The sequence below is a fragment of the Aythya ferina genome (assembly GCF_964211825.1).
Source record: "Aythya ferina genome assembly, chromosome: 1".
NCBI classification, from domain to species: Eukaryota; Metazoa; Chordata; class Aves; order Anseriformes; family Anatidae; genus Aythya; species Aythya ferina.
The window spans coordinates 44,822,051-44,838,982 of NC_140296.1; the positions used below are offsets into that span (position 1 = coordinate 44,822,051).

The following is a 16,932-nucleotide window of genomic DNA, read 5'->3' on the forward strand; positions in this document are numbered from 1 at the left end:
ATTACCTGATTTGGCGCAGCAAGTCATCTATGGCTCTTTTTGTGCCTTGCTTCTTTCTGCAAAGTCAGCTTTATTATTCTTTTTCTCTGCAGAATCACAGGTCTCAACAATACTGCTATGAAATTTAAACAAACAGAACAACAAACAGTCAGTACAAGGCCTTTCATGCCACTGTGGTCTCATTCACATTACCATGTATTTCAACAGCCTCATTAATACATGATTCTGATTACAATTTTGAAACTCTCAGTAGCTCCATTGTGGAATATTTGACAGTTTATTTAGGCTTCTTCATCATTCTGAACATTAGAAGTGAATTGCTCTTCAGGAATGTCATAAAATTTACAGGCTTTGGTTGTCTGAATGGTCGAGATCTCATCTTTGAACAACTTCTTACAATTATTTTTTGTAAGATGAAACCTTGCAAATGACATCTCTAATTTTTCCAAAACTTTGCCCAAAATATAGCTCTGTTAGTAAAGCAATAACGTTTTGAATCTTTATTTATCTTCATTTCCAAACTGTTAGTATATTAAGAACATCAAGATAATTGATACAACAGAAAAAAAGAAAAAAAAAGGTTGTGAGAAACTGTTTTCAAGATCCTCTTCCCACCCACAAGAATTTAAAGAACAATATAAAGTGAGTTAAGGTAGCAACATTCTCTGTAAACTTGCTTGCAACCATTCATATTTTAATGCCACATGTAACTCGGTGATTTTTTTTTTTTATTTATTCATTCTTTGTCCTTAAGCTCAATATTATAATAATGATTTTAAAAAGTAATACATTAAAAAATGCATTGTAGCCTGTATTCAGAAGCATGGCTCCCTGACTCACACCTATGTATGCATGTCAACTATTATATTTTAAATACACAAAAGAAGAAAACACAATCCTTCAGATACCTTGAAGTGTTTGTTCACGTACAAGGCAGGAAAATAGAGAAAATTCTGCAGTGATACAGAATTGGGTGATACAATCTAGTGGAGGACTAGATCTGATAAAAGCTAAGGCACCTATTCATCCCAATCCCTTTTGGCTTCTTCAGAGTGCCTAAATTAGGAACTAAGTGCTGTCTGCCACCTACATAGTCAGTCGTGGGAGATAAATTAGTGTGCCCTGCAGTCCTGTACCCCTCCCTGATTGCCCAGATAGGGGAGAACTGCTAGAGAACATGGTGGTTCCCTTCTGTCTTCTGCACCTGTACCTCATTCACCTGGAAATCAAGACAGACAATAGAGTCTCTCTTGGGTGTCTGGCATGTCTTAGTGCTGGGTTGGGCATGCACCCAAGTCTGGGAACCCTAATGGGTCCCCAGGGGCATTGCCAGAAAGTAATTCAACTCTGAGACACTCCCTGGATCTGAGTCTCTTAATAAACTACAAAAAATCTCTAGGCACATTATTAAAATGGCCAGAGAGGCAAGGTCTTAGGAACCCAGAAATGAGGACAGCAACATCCTGAATTTTGGGTACATTGCTGGATTTAATATTATGTACATAGTCTTTCTAAATGATGAAATGCCTCACTCAGAGGGTGGTGAGGCACTGGAATGGGTTTTCCAGGGAGGTTGTAGATGCCCCATCCCTGGAGGCATTCAAGGCCAGGCTGGATGTGGCTCTGGGCAGCCTGCTCTAGTGGTTGGCAATCCTACCCAGAGCAGGAGGGGTGAAAGGTCTTTAAGGTCTTTTTCAACCCAGGCCATTCTATGATTCTATGGGAGCCAGTGGCCTGTTCCAATGCCCGACCACCCTCTCAGTGTTGGAACCTTTTCCTGATATCCAACCTGAACCTCCCCTGTCTCTGCTTCATGCAACTGTCTTCACATCTGACCTTACACTGTACCTAGAGAAAAAATAAAGTTGAATTGCTACTCTTATGTAACCTTATTTCATTGCAGTTAGTCTTATTCTCAGAGAAAATACTGCACTGGGATCTGTGGGCAGGTGAGGCAGAGAAAGGGTGTCAGGGGATACTTGGGATATGAATGGAAGGTCAACCCATAAAGGATGTTAAAACAAACAAGAAAGTGGCTGGTGAGTCTGGATAGAAGGCAGTCAAACCTCAAATGTTGGATATTGAGGGGCACACTGTCAGAATACTGCTTCCTCCTCAGCCCCTTTTAGAAAGAGAAAAAACTAATTGCTTCCAAAGGCTGCCTATCTGCTCATCTTTTGCTTCACATACATGTCTCAGGCATATCTGTGGTACTTGGACTACTGTGTAGTCTGCTATCATTCCACACCTTGGCTTTCTGTGGCATGAAATCATTAGTTGGTTCAGACTTGTCAGGATGAGCTCTGCTCTGGGGTACAGTGGGAGGACATCCCTGCAGAGCCAAGCTCAGAGGCAATGCTGCCACAAAGGCAGCAGGTGCTGCGTCGGGTGGCACCGGTGAATCAGGACATGGATTTTTCTCTCTATGTCCGTATTAAAACCCACTTTCAAGATACCTTTGTCAGATCGGCCATTTTTTGTGACTCCTGTTGGAACAGAAACTGCTTACAGGCACTTCCATTCCCCAAATAGATCTGTTCTCTGCACTCCAAATCATCGTCATGAGTTGTTATACGGGTGTGGCATTTTAATCAACACAGAGGTAATGGCTGAAGCAATTTCATGTTGCAGTAAGAAAAGGTTTAAGATCTGTTATATTTCATTAGAATCTAGCATGTTATTTAGTAGTACAAATGCCATTGCAGAACAGGTTAGTGCAGGAAATGAAGACACTTCAGCGAAAGTAAATGTAGGATGAAATCAACATTCATTTTATTTCACTCCCTTTAAAAGGAAAATACCCACATCAGTTTTGGCTCAATGACATGCAATTTTTTTTATTTTTTATTTTTTTTTCTGTTCTGGGGTTTGAATTAACACCTAGCTGAAATAGTTGCTAATATGCTCTAGTGATTCATCGTGTACCAAAACTAAATTTATCTTCTGATAGAACGAGAGAAACAGTCAAAATATAGTGTTTAATCTATTTTAATGAATTCCTAAAGAAGAGTGAGTCTAATATCCTCTTTTGACTTAGTTGTGGTAAGAATGCCAGAGGGAAGGAATTTAAAACTAATGAGTCTAAATATGTTTTTCTTAATTTACAAGTGCCATTGAAATATTCCTTATTTGTTTCAAAGTAATTTTGAAGGGAATGGAAGCAGGTTTGTTACCTGGCTAATTGGATAATCTCAAAAGGTGTAATGATATGAAATTACCACTCCTTTCTTTGAAAAAAAAAAAAGAAAAAAAAAAAAAGCAATTATTACAATTTGCCAGCCTAACTGTTGAGGATTTCATTTGACTTCATACTGCATCTTCAGTCATGGTAAGCCTTTCCAGCAAATTCAAATAATTTAAAAGAGTGTACTTTTGCCACTGAATTTGCTGGTTAATTTTGTCTACAAACTGTAAACCCATTTTAGAGGATTTTAAAAAGCAGTCCTCAGTTTTACAAAAAATAGACTCAATATTCTCTTCTGAGTAAAGAAAATAGGCAGTAATACTATTTATACACATACGTATTTATGTTTCAGACTAATTTGCACCTTTTAAAATTAAATCATTTTACCCTCTTGTTTTTATCTAAGTGATATATTAGTCTAAGTGATATAGTATGTTTGCTCCTTCCATTCTGCTTGATTAGCCCTCAATACCTAACAACAGTTTGTCTAAAAAGTTTACCAATCTGGGGAGTTTACTCTGCATTTTGAACTTCCAACAAAAGCCTATGACTTGGGAAGCCTGTCTTAGCTTGCTGTAATACACACATCTCCCATAGTAATGGAAAATAGTGAACCAAAATACAAAATAGAACAAAAAAATCTTGAAGTGTGAAAATCTTGAGCACACCTGCAAACTCTGTTAAGTAAAAGAATCCATGTATTTTAAATACACAAAATTTTCTGAGGACCCAGTTTCCCTTTTCTCCTCAGAAGAGCAAGCACATCCCTTCACTCCACCTGCTTCCATCTCTACTTAAATTAACATCAACCCTTATCCACCCACAGGTTATAAGCTGTTATTTTCACCTCTTGAAGTCTCCTGGTCCCTCCACAGATGTTATTAAAGTTAGGAATCCTACTGATTTCATACAATTCCTAGCAGTAAACATTAACAGCTTTTGTCTCATCCACATGTGAAATACAAGGGCTACCCTGTACTCATAAATCCTGTAGTCCTAGGATCTTCTGGCCAGCTGGCATGGACTGATGTTGTTTGTGCTACTGAAGTCTCATAAACAAGCTTGCTACACCCAAGCTGCCTATTGGGAAATGGTCCCTGGCCTTTTCTTACTCTGTATCTTTGCTGAGGGTTTGTTTGGGAACTTGTTTGCTGGTCAGGGCCAGAAACATACCAGAGTCTTTTTTAGTAGTTTATCAGTAGAGATAGGAAAATAGCAGTGTCACGGTCTGTGTGCCAATCTACCAATATAGGCATAACCAGGTGGATTTGTTTTTTAAGGACGTCCTTGGATCTCCTTCTGGATCCACAGTCTCCTCTGGACATGGTGGGGGCACCTCCAAGTGGTCATCTCTCCCTACCCAGCTTAGCTAGTGGTAGTACAAGTGAGGAGGGCACCCCTCGCAAAACTCTTCTGGAGTATCCTTGTTCTGTCTTTGGGAAACAGAGAGAATTCTTGGTTTTGCTGTAGAGGAACAGTGGTGCTTCTTTTTCACAGACAGCTGTTTCATTGTCTGCCCTCTCTGGGAAAGCAAAAGTTTCTCAAGGGTCAGAATTTTATGGAGGAGCTGTAGGAGATTCTGAAAATTTTTATTCAACAGGGACACTTGTATTTCTGATAGGTTCATGATTGGAAGATTTGTTTCATCTAACACATTTAGAACCTGGCAAAACAGGTACTATTTCCTAATTACAGAAATAACAGGTTAGCAGTCCAATATTTCCAATCCAGTACAAAGAGGTCCTTAGGAGTGAGCTGAGGTAGCAGTTTCTCTGCCCCATGCAAACTTGACTCTCCTTTGTGATTTGTTCCTGTAAACTTGCAGCCACAAGCACCAAATCATGAAGCTGAAGTGTAAAAATACCACCTCACTGTATGAAGGAATAATTTGCATAATACCAAGCTCCCAAGATTTCTCTTTCTAATTTTATCATCACCTTTATTTTTATTTTTATTTTTATTTTTTATTTATTTTTATTTTTATTTATTTATTTTTTGTCACACAGTAAGAAAGGCAGAGTCACATTCTTGCATCTTATGATTAGGTATGTAAGTCAGCTGAGTCCTAGTGTGAAAAAAGAAAACAAAGCATTTCTAGTTCGCACCAAACATTTCTTTTAACTGTAGCTCCTTTAATTGGTTATGGGCCTGCCAGATTTGAGGCAACAGAATAAACAGACTTCAGAGATGTTGTTAGCTCCAAGTATGGTCCTTTTTCACTGAGGCACTTTTTGGTTTTATTTGCTACATATTATTTTATTCAGTGTTGTTTTTAGGCTGAGTTGGAATGTAACATTGTTGTGTCAGGTCAAAAGGGAAAATGCCAGTCAGTATTTCCCTGTGGTTGCACACATGTAACATCATCATCATGTCCTTTCAATGAACTCTGCCATTATTTCTGAGACAGAACTGTTATGCTAGCTTGCATCACTGCAGATATTATCGGTTATAAAAATATGCAGCTTTTTATAAGCTCCGTGTTCAGTAGTCGAAGGAAAATACCTACAAACCTTGTCATGAAATATTATCGAATCTAACTTTCCAGAACTGATTTTTTTTCCTCCCTTCCTTCCTCCTTTCCTTCCTTTCTTTCTTCTGTCTGTCCATCTGTACTGTCATATTGGATTTTTTTTTTTTTTTTTTTTTTTTTTTTTTTTCAGGTGGGAAAAGAGAGAGGTATAAAATAGTTAGTAAGGCCCAGACCTTGGACTGGGTTTACACTAACCTTTGGCAGTGTTTGTCTGTATAACTTGATCAAGCAAAGCCCCCTTTTCTCTTTTGTTTCTAAAATAGAGGGTAACAAGCTTGCCTTTTTTTTTTTTTCCCTGTAAATTCTTCAGAGTCTTTTTATAAAAATCTATTATTATACCTGCTAGAATTCCTCCAAGTAGTATTTAGAGGCTTTTAGAGAATGAGAGGAGAGTATTCATTCATTATTTGACTTATTTTGAATCTCAGCCTTTTGAATGACAGAAATGCAATGCCCATTACCTTGGAGATGGACACATCTGCAAATCTGTTAGAGTTAAGTAACAGAGTACTGCTTGCACAAGCTGTAATTTAAAGGTCGAAAAATCTTGCATCATCCCTGAAACATAATACCACAGATGCTTGGTTTTCCAATGCTGCATTTTAAAAAGCTCTGGGACAACTTCTTAAGTAAGTCCTTACACAGTTCTGCTCAGTCCTTTTGAAGAGAAAATATCTAATTCAGTTTATCACCTTTATTTTGATGGGGAAATGTTTTGAATAAAGATAAATTAAAAACCAAGAAGGTATAGTTGAGCAAATAGCCCCATATACATGTACATATTATCTCAGGTTCTAGAAGCAATAGTTCTGTATTAGCATGTTAATGGCCCAAACTATTCCTACCTCTGAGGAAGGGTTACTTACCATAAGCATACTGCTACACTGATAATGTTACATAGCTTTTAGCCTAAATTGAGCTGAAAAGCACAGTAATGCGTTTCAGATATACACATAGCTAGATACACCCAGCCAGATAGAAACTAATTGTTCATCTCCAAAAGGGCATTTACATCATGAAGTTGGTTATTCTCTGTGTTTATCTCAGGTTCCAGCTCCCAATATTGCAGACAGGTTAATTCAGCCTGATCTGGAACAGAGTAGTTCCTTTGGAGGGTGAGAAGGATAGAGCTGGGAACTTGTTTATGCTGGAGTCCGTTATACCAAATGAGCACGGGGCCATCTATATCTCCTGCCATGGAAGCCAGGGGCCTCCACACTTTGGTGGGGGTGAGAAAAGCAGATAAACCATGACTAAACAGCTTTCCAAAAAAAAGTTGTCCTTTATTTGGAAGGTTCCTGGCTCAGATGCTGGTTTCTCCATGACTTGGCCATTTTTGTTTTCTTTCCTCAGCTTAACAATCCATGTAGGTACCAAATCAAGGTGTGTGGTTACAAACACAATGACTGCTGAGAAACTTGCAGAAGAAATGCAAGTAACTTTAATTTAGATGACAGAAAGCTAGGCCTCCGCCTTCGGAGATTTAGCTTAAACTGGAGATCAGCTTCTCCTTTGCTACATTTTGCAGTGAAGTCATAATTACGTGTTTGGCCTTAGTCTGTTGCCATGGATCGTAGGAATCAGGGGAGGCCATGATGACGTTGAAAGGTCACTTCAATCTCTAATGGCTATGGTTCTGGGAATGACTAATGTCATTGTGCTGGTACAAATGTAGTGCAGGAATGGTATGATGAGCAGTGACTGACTTGTGTTTAAGCATAAATATCTCCAAGATTTAAAAGAAAGGATGATAGAAGCATATCAAAAAGGTTTATTTTTAAATTCTTCTTTATTTATTTTCTTTCTTTCTTTCTTTCTTTCTCCCCTTTTAAAATTGGTGTACTTTCATTTTGTTCTTCTCTGAGTGAGATTGTATGGTCACTGGATGAGGTCATTTTACTTATACAAATTATAACTTAACAAAGTGTGTTTATCAAAAGATGTTATTTCTCATATAAATTTATGATCACTTTTAAAATGTCATCCTTAGATAATGCTTTACAGGGGAACAAGTTTGACTAATAACCATCATTATTTTTGTTTTCCTATAAATATTTCAGGACTGTCTTTAAGATGTGACCCTTCTTGTCTCATTATAGGAAATAAAGTATATTACAAAGTTTATTTTCCAAAGTACATGTTTGAAGTGTTTATCTGGATCAACGGAGTTTGTGCTTGGTTTGGGACAGTTGGGTTTGCTCTGGCAGAACAGCATGACTGAGTCATTCTGAATTAATACAGCCCTAATGGTTATGTCAGAAATGCTTTAGGGGATGGGAAGGAGACAGAGCACAGATTTCTACTACAGCAAAAAAATGGTAAAACAAAAGGAAGTAAAGAGTATGCCAATAGTGAAAGCTGTCTTGTAGAATTTCTGTGTAGCTCCGATTAAAACCTTTTGTTTACTTAGTGAATTTGACAGGAAATTAAAAAAAAAAAAAAAAAAAAGCTTCCCAATATTGCTTTCTTCTTTCTGTTTCTTTATATCTTTTCCTCCGTCCCTCCGTCCCTCCATTCCTTCCTTTCCTTCCTTCCTTCCTTCCTTCCTTCCTTCCTTCCTTCCTTCCTTCCTTCCTTCCTTCCTTCCTTCCTTCCTTCCTTCCTTCCTTCCTTCCTTCCTTCCTTCCTTCCTTCCTTCCTTCCTTCCTCCCTCCCTCCCTCCCTCCCTCCCTCCCTCCCTCCCTCCCTCCCTCCCTCCCTTCCTCCCTCCCTCCCTCCCTCCCTCCCTCCCTTCCTTCCTTCCTTCCTTCCTTCCTTCCTTCCTTCCTTCCTTCCTTCCTTCCTTCCTTCCTTCCTTCCATCCTTTCCTCCATCCTTCCCTCCATCCTTTCTCAAATTTTAAGTGAATCCATTCTGTAGTCTGTCTTTTTATTAAATTTTGATTAAATTCTATTAACAGACAATTTTATTAAATTGTCTTTTTATTAAATTTTATTAAATTAATTAAATTAAACTGTAATTTTGTTAGTTGTACCCATTTTCTACCTGTGAAATGTTTATTAATTGATCAGTATTACCACATATGTGTTGTTTTATATTTCACTTCATCATTTAGAGGAGTTCATTTCACATTTTGCATTCTTGAGAACTGTTTGTAGAAGGTTTCCTTTGCAAATAGACATCTAGACCAAGCTACTACTCACTGCTACTGTGAAATAGTGGTATCTCCATCTCTGTCTGGACAATACAGACAGCTTCATGACACGTCTGAACTGCTCTTTGTTTTAATGCCCTCTGTCAGTTGTGACATTTAACATTTGCAATTCCCACAACCGGTATTCCGGATGAAAATTTACTCTTGCCCTTCAATCACTTGTTTCCCAGAAGTATAACTGGAAGATAAATTAAGTGTCCAGAGGAGAGGAATGCTTAGATTAAAACCTGAATAACCCAGAATGCTCTTCCCACTGCCAATAAAGACTGTGCTTTCAGCATCTGACCCATCCCATAGAAAAGCACTTCATTTGGACAGTATTGCCTGTCAGTCCAAAAGCAACCCAAAAACTCAAGTATCTTCAAGTTTTAACCTGTGATGAAATAATCCAGTCCTGATATGAACCAGTGTCAGTGTGCTTGCCAGCCTGGGCTGACTACAATACCTTTGGCCATAGTTTGTCATATGACTTTTGGATACATCAACACAGCTGAAAGGAAAGAGAAAGGGATGAATGTTTGAGCCCACAGGCTGGCTTATGTCCATCTTGCCTGTGGCTCATCCCTTCTCTAACACACCTCTTTTGGAGACAGTTGTGGTCCACAGTGGAGCCACAGAAAAAAGAAAAGTTAGGCAGTATGAGTGATGGAAGATCCTGAGCAGGAGCTCACAGACTACCCTTATTTATTTAGCAGTGTGTTAATGAGTCTTTGGGACTAAATCAGTGAGTGGTCTTGAGCTGATAAGAGAATCAAAAATAAATAAATGAAACCCAAATCCACACTGATGAAAAACCCTCCCAAAATGATGGCAGGATGTTCTGGCCAGTATATTATTCTAAAGCTTCCCTTTGGCAGCAAAGGAGATTTTGCATTGTGTTAGCAGCTTTAATGGGAATTTCTTCCTGAAGGCTAGGGAAAGAGTGATGTTGCCTGTATTTCCCCAGTTCTGCTAGCAGAGAGGACTCTTTACTTTTTTCCACATCCCCTGTCATTAGTAAGTCGTTTCCTGCCCTCTATGGGCTCTGCCTCCCGAGAAGCAGTTTAGGTATGCCCTGGTGTTCCTCCTGTCCATTCTCACAGCTTTTACATCTTTGAAAAGCAGTGAAATCCTTTTGTTTCTAAAGAAAGACTGCAAGTTACCTGAGGTAAATTACCTTTTGTTGCTCAAAAAATCAGTAAATAATCAAACATTAGATTGCCTTTGTGTTGCACTTCATAGTTAGGGGACTTGCCTAGGTGACAATGGAAGATCAGGATAAAAATCTCTAACTTCCCCTGCTTAATCCTTAGCATTAATCACATATCTCCACTCCTCTTTGTGTGTACATTGCCATTCTCAGAGGCAGCTGCACTGTGCCATCAGCAGGAGAATAAACAAAGGAAAAGTAAATCCCTGTGTTAATCTCAAGTGCAGAGATATTTTTTTCTCCAATAATAAGATATCTTCTGATGTTGCACAACTGCACCATTGGAGCGTATGTCTTGTGCCTTGGCATATGCTGCAGATGATCAAAGCAGCAGCATTTGTTAGTTTAAAACAATATAAAAAATAAAGGGTGGCAGAACATCCAGGGTTGAATATAGCACCATGAAACAATGATGAAGCAGAGGATTCAAACTTTATGAAGTGCTTTTTCAGCAGTTCACCAATGCACAGAATACCATTGTCAGGTAGATCAGATGCCTAGTTCTGAAATAATTCAACAGATATTCTCCCCATTTTCATTCTCACAGAAATTACTTATATAGATTTTGTACATGTAGATTTTTATTTTTTTTCAGTATCCATTTCTCGATTCCATACATAACCATCAACATAATGCTGTCTTCCACGACACTGAGAATCACTTTTTCCCCAACATTTTTCTTTGCTTGCTAAGCAAATTTAAACCGCATTATTAAATGAATAGTGATCAATCCTATGCAATCTGTTCATTAGTAACTATTTCTCAAAATACATCAGATTCTATTTGCAATATTTCTTTGTTTATACAAAAATAATATTGAAACAAATAATAACCTTTTCATAGTATTTCTATGAATGATTGCTTCATTCCATACCATCAAACAGTACAAAGAAAACAAATACTCTCCATTCAGAACAAATCTTTGCAATACATAGTTTTAGGCACCTGGTTCTTTTCAGGAACATGAAGTCTAAAGTATTGCTTGTGAGTAATCGTCAGTATCAGTAATCTTCACATGATTTATTAATGCATTGCTAAAAAGCTCTGATGTAACTGTCCAGCGCTGTTTTATTTTTCCTATAGGGAGAAAAAAAATAAATCCCAAGCACGGTCATCATCGGCTGGCTTGTGTCCAATAATTCCAAGCAGCACTATTTAAAATTAATTTAAACGGCCAAGAACTGGGCGTTAACTTCTCTCATATGTCAGGAGAGTAGGTAATAAAATAAAACCAATCAGTCAAACCGTAGCAGTCCTTTCCTCTGTAATAGTGGGAGGAGAGGGTGAGATCACCAGTTGTGCAAAGCTTAAGTGACCAGCTGACTTCTTTGTCTGCCAGCCTGCATGCTCTCCACTAGCAAAGCAAGCTAGGAAACATTTCCCCCTGGTACGTTGTGAATAAGCAGCTTTCACATATAGCCCCATCTGCACTTATGAACCTATGTGATATGGTGAGAGTCCTCCTGAAGACAGTGTGTGCCTCCATAAATTGTATTTCTTCTTACATCGAACCTGTGAAAAGAGACAGCTTAGTTAATGAGTGATGCATAGCTTTAATTCTCATGGTTGTGAATATGAGCAAGGCACCTGAGAACACTGAAAGTAATTATTCTGTCTTACTTTCTGTTTAGCTCCTGGGACTGGCTTTGTTCATAGCAGATATTATGAGAATTTCTCACTATCTTTAAGACTGTCATTTGACCTTTTTGGCTTGGAATGGTTTATGATGTGATGTCTCAATTCTGAAGAATGGATGGAGGCAGTTAGGGGCTGAGCTACCTTGTATGGAAGAAATAGTCTTTGCTGATGAAGTCAAATTTTCCTTCTGCTTAATGTATTAAAGGACCACATGGCCTTCCTGCATGGGAATGGGCTGCTTTCATTTGTGAGTTCTCTATTTGAGAACAAAAACAGTCTATTTCAATTTATGTATAGTATGCATGCCTATGATTTGTGTTCAGTCTTCTGGAGATTTGTAGGAGATTTTGTACTGTAGGTTAACACAAAACTGTGAACTGAACTCATTCTTAAGATACAGCTCATATGCTTCTGTATATTGCAAGTAGGAAGACAACATTTCGTTTTCCACATGCCAAATGGACTTATATTTAAAACACAGATATAAGAGGATGCTATCAGTCAAAATCCAACTTTTTTTTTCTTTTTTTTTTTTTTTTTTTTTTTTTTTTTTCATAAAATGAAGGAGAAGTTGTGCCGCCTTGTAACTGTTGTGATTTTTCAGTATATTTCGGATAAACCATTGGGTTAGAGTTGTTCAACAGTTCCCTTCATTCCTGCTGGAAAGGGAAGTATTTTTCAGCATCTCCAGGTAGAAATTGCAGCAGACAGGGATGAATGAGAGGAGGGGCTTAATATACTGTAGTTATTCTGAATTAAGATTAAAATGCTGCTTGATAGCTGCTGACTTTTTTTAGTAGCAATTATTTTGAGTGCATGATAATACCTGTTAGCGACTGCGTCTGCTTTAAGCTCTCCACTCCTTGATATGTTCTTGAACTTCTGCCATTTTGCAAGGGGCACTGAATCGAAGGTTTTGATAGGTTGGGGGGGCACTGATATTATAAAATTAGCATGTCCTGAATTACTACTCAAGAATCAGTCTTGCAGGCAGTGTACATTTTGTAGAATTGCATTCATGGTTGACTGACATTAAATGACACTGTTGTCTTATTAAAATGCTGTTAAAACTTCTACTTATCATCGACCATCGACCCATATTCAGCTATGCTAAAATTGTAACATATCATTAGTTATGAATTATTTTGATAGAAAATTCCTGTGTCAACCTAATATATCAATGTGTAAGTGCCAGTAGTCTCCACTGAGTACTGACATATACTGGGTTATTTGTATGTGTGCTACCATTATAGTTTATGCTATCCATGATTCACTTATAAAATACCATTCGGACCATCAGTCTAATTAAATAACTTAAAAGAGATTTGATATACAGACTGAATTAAACACAACTGGTTAGTATGTTCAGGCATGAGTGTGTCTATATATACAGAGCTCATAATAAATTACTTTCAGTACCTTTCAGTTACAAAGATGAAGACCAGCATCCAAAAGCTCACCAAACAACACAGATAAACTATTTTTGGCTTTAGATAAGGCTTTTACTTCTAAAAGTATTCTACAGGCAGCAGTTCTGCATCTAAGATGCTTATGTTTTAATCAAGGACTGTCAAACTTTTCGACAACTAAGGGAGAGATTACTTTATTGCTGTTTACTCAAGGATCAGATGGCAAATAAATTTTACAGTTTTAAAGGATGATGGAAAATGATCTGAGGACCATGTGAGAATTCCTCCATGGCCTGCCACTTTGATGGCCTAATTTGAGTAATGAGCAAATTTTACTATGCCCTGCATACAAATTCCGCAAATAACTGTGTTACAGATGTAGCATTGCTGCAAAGATCCAGTTTTCTATTATCTTTGATAAAGCAGAATCTCTACTGCAGTGTGATAAAGTAAAATATTACCCACATCATGTGAAAAAACATTATCTATAAACAAAATTTAAAGCAGTTCAATGGCCTTGACTCTACAGGATGTCAAGGTAAAGATCAAAGTATTCTCTTTCATGATAATAATTTATGACTGTGCAGTATCATAGGGACAAAAAAGGAGATTCATTAGTGGATGAGTAGAGTAGGTGATATAAGTAAACACTCTAGAACAAATCCTGACTTCAATGAAGTAATTCTTATTTGTCTATTTTCATTTATTCTCTAATTTCTCTAATTAGTCTAATTTAGTATAAAATTTGTCTAATTTCATTTATTCTTGAATTTTCTTAACAAACATTTTGCAGCCTGTGTATTATTTGTTTATTTATTTATTTAGTTTACCTTATTGAAGATAGCAGGAGTCTACAAAGAACATGGATATGTCTTTCTCTTTCTATGTACAGTTTATTTCTATGCCTTTGAAACACAGATTTCTGAAGTCCTCTGTTGGAAAAGCACAGCTCTAGCTTGCCTGTTTGATATATTCCTTCAACAGTTTTTATACATAGTTCTTGTTTTAGAGTGGCATTTAGTAGCTTTTGTGAATGAACACAGATTCCTGCTGGTCACCTGCTTAAAATAATGTCTGTCTGCAAAGATACTTTACAGTGCCAAGACTTGTGTAACATGAGATATTAACCTGGGAAAGCAAATTGTTATTCCCACGATATGTAACACAGAGGAATGCTCTAAAGAGCTCAGCTGAATGGCCATTGCTTCACTGCAACTTTTCTCCTGGAAAAAAAAAAAAAAAAAAAAAAAAAAAAAAAAAAAAAAAAGTATGGAAAGATTTCAGATTACACTATTAGCTGGAATTTATCTTGACCAAAACAAACTTGAATTTAAAGGCAGACTGTCCGAGGAAAGAGTGGAAACAGGCCAGGGAAATTTGTCATGAGGGGTTTTCTGCTAGAAGGAGCTGGCTGGAAACAAATATGGAAGAATGCAAAGAAGGTGCTAGAAGAGTAAGATGGAGAGCAAGAAAATAGGCTCTGTGGGAAGCCTCCCCTCACTGCAGTGCTCTGCAGTGCCTTGTGGCAATGCCATTATTCTGTTGAGATCAATGGGATTTTTGCTCCTGGCTTTTGTGCAGCAAGGATCCCATTCTTGTTGCTTATCACTAATACCTGACCTTGCAGGCAAGGAAGTTACTGCAATTTAGAGTGACTCAAAAAATAACTTGTGTCACATGCCTACTGGGTTCAGTAGGAAGATAGTCTTCATGTGTCAGAAGGGCAGATATATTTATTGCATCTAAAGATCATCCCAGTCAGATTTCTGTATCAGATCACTTTGTTTACAGAGCAGGAGGAAAGCTGGGCATGTCTGAATTTATTCCCACATGTTGACTCACAACTATCCTACTCAAAGCCAAAACCACTCCTAGTAACACAGTCACCAGCAGCAACTGCCAACCAGCCAGAGCAGATAACAGCAGAGACAAACTTTCAATTTGCTTTAACCTGAAACTTGAATCTTGGTGGAAGAAGGATTCGAGCTATAGGAAGTAGTAACTGGAGGCATATTAAGGGACCTCTCATCAGTGATCAATAGACACACAGTGGAAGTTCTTGCATCTGGAAAAGTCTTTCTAGCTACTCTCTTCAGTGCCAAAATTGGTAAGTCAATGTTATAGCATTAAGTTTGCCTGGGGAACTTTGAAATGGGGATTATTTTAAAAAACATACAAACAAACAAGCAAATGCATTTGTGTTTGATACTCAGTGTTTTCCGTATAGATTCTTCTAAATTTACAAGTAGCATTTCCCCTTCCAGTCTTGCTGTGTGTAATCTGGGCTCTGATTGCCATGTCATTTTTTTTTTTTTTTTTAATTCTCTTCCCTAATGATTGACTTCTTTAAGTTGATATCAGGAAACTGATCAGTTATTTAGATAGACTGTATTAAAATGACCCATTGATATAAAATCCAATTCATACATACTTAGCAGGGTGGGAATAGTAAGACAAATAGAAAAGATGCCAAAGTTTTCTGGTATTGTTTCAAGTGGAGATGATACTGAATGTATACAGAACATGGTTTCTTAAGGATGGGTTGCCATTCTACATTTAACAATTGCTTTATTTTATTTGGGAGTTCATTACCTTTCAGTCATAACTAAAGGATAATTGACACTGTTTTATTGTACTGCAAGGAGATTTCCATGCTCTTTAACAAGTGTCTTCTCTAAAAGATATCTAGAACTTAGACACTGTTTGTTCCGCAGAATCTTTTTCTTTATAAAAGCTTTGAGGAAATATACAGTCTTTCAACGGTAGGTTGAATTCAATGACATCTACACTGACTTCCTCAAAACTCTTCCAAACCCAAAGCTTTTACTTCATTGTTACATTTATATCTTGCCCTATCTGTGTCCTTGCACCCATCACACACAAACCTTCTTCAGGAATGATGACAGTAGGCCTTATGCAGCTACTTGATATTGATAAACTCTTTGAGTTTAGTGTAGCATTTGTTCCTATAGAGTTTAGAAAATATATACAACATCATTTAATCTAAGACATTGAATAGAAGTACTCAGTAGACAGAAGGTTATATTTACTTGGATCAGGAACAATAGGCTTAGTTATTCACCAAGCTTCAACAGGTTCAAATTCAGTTAAGATTTTGACTCGCATTCCATCACTATGAATACTTGCTCTGGTATGTAAGCCAATTGACTAAGTCACCTCAGGCAGTTGAAATCTACTTCAAACATTCTGTAAAACCAGCCTGTTTGAAGCCAGCTAGCATCTGCTGTCTTATTGTGTGAAAAGATGGACAAAGAGGCAGAATTTGGACTAACATGTAGAATGAAGTAGAGCAAGGTACTGGGGATAACGAATGTATTAATTAAAAAATTAGAAAAATTTGGAAGAGCTGAAAATATTGCTGAAAACCTCACAGTTTGTTATGTATTCATACTGGATGCAGGCAGGGTACCACTCACATTTTAAAGAGTTATGTTATGAACTATAAATAAAACTAGGTTTGTCCCTTGCTGTTATACCAGCTTCTTAACCATTTCAAATTCTGCAAACAGTACTGAAAGGGACTAGGGATCACTAGGCCAGTCTCTTCTGAGTTTGTGTAAAACATGGCTGCATCTTTTCAGCAGGATGGTCTTATGCTAAGATTGGTTTTTCCTGGAAAGAAGATGAAAATGCCTGAATGTCAAATCCTGACCAGCACTGCTGTTGTGCAGCTCAGTTCTGCATTGTGGTTTGCAGTGAAATGCTACATCATTCCTCTTTATTTCTTATGGGCTTTTGCTGCAGTTGCATTCTGCATATGGATTTTTCTATAGCCAAGTTTTCCACAAGCAACAGAATATCTAAAGC

The 16,932-nt window shown here is 37.6% G+C and overlaps 1 protein-coding gene across 5 annotated transcripts in view; it reads left to right on the top strand.

The window, feature by feature from the left end:
* The window catches only part of SCEL (sciellin), a 96,583-nt gene that overhangs the window by 7,630 nt on the left and 72,021 nt on the right, over nucleotides 1–16,932 (top strand). For 2 of the 5 annotated variants that reach the window (XM_084518290.1, XM_084518289.1), the window contains exon 1: nucleotides 15,055–15,211. The exons of the other annotated variants lie outside the window; for them this stretch is intronic. The gene's annotated coding sequence lies outside the window, so the exon portion shown is untranslated. Of the gene's footprint in view, nucleotides 1–15,054; nucleotides 15,212–16,932 lie in introns of those variants that run through there. 5 annotated transcript variants of the gene reach the window in all.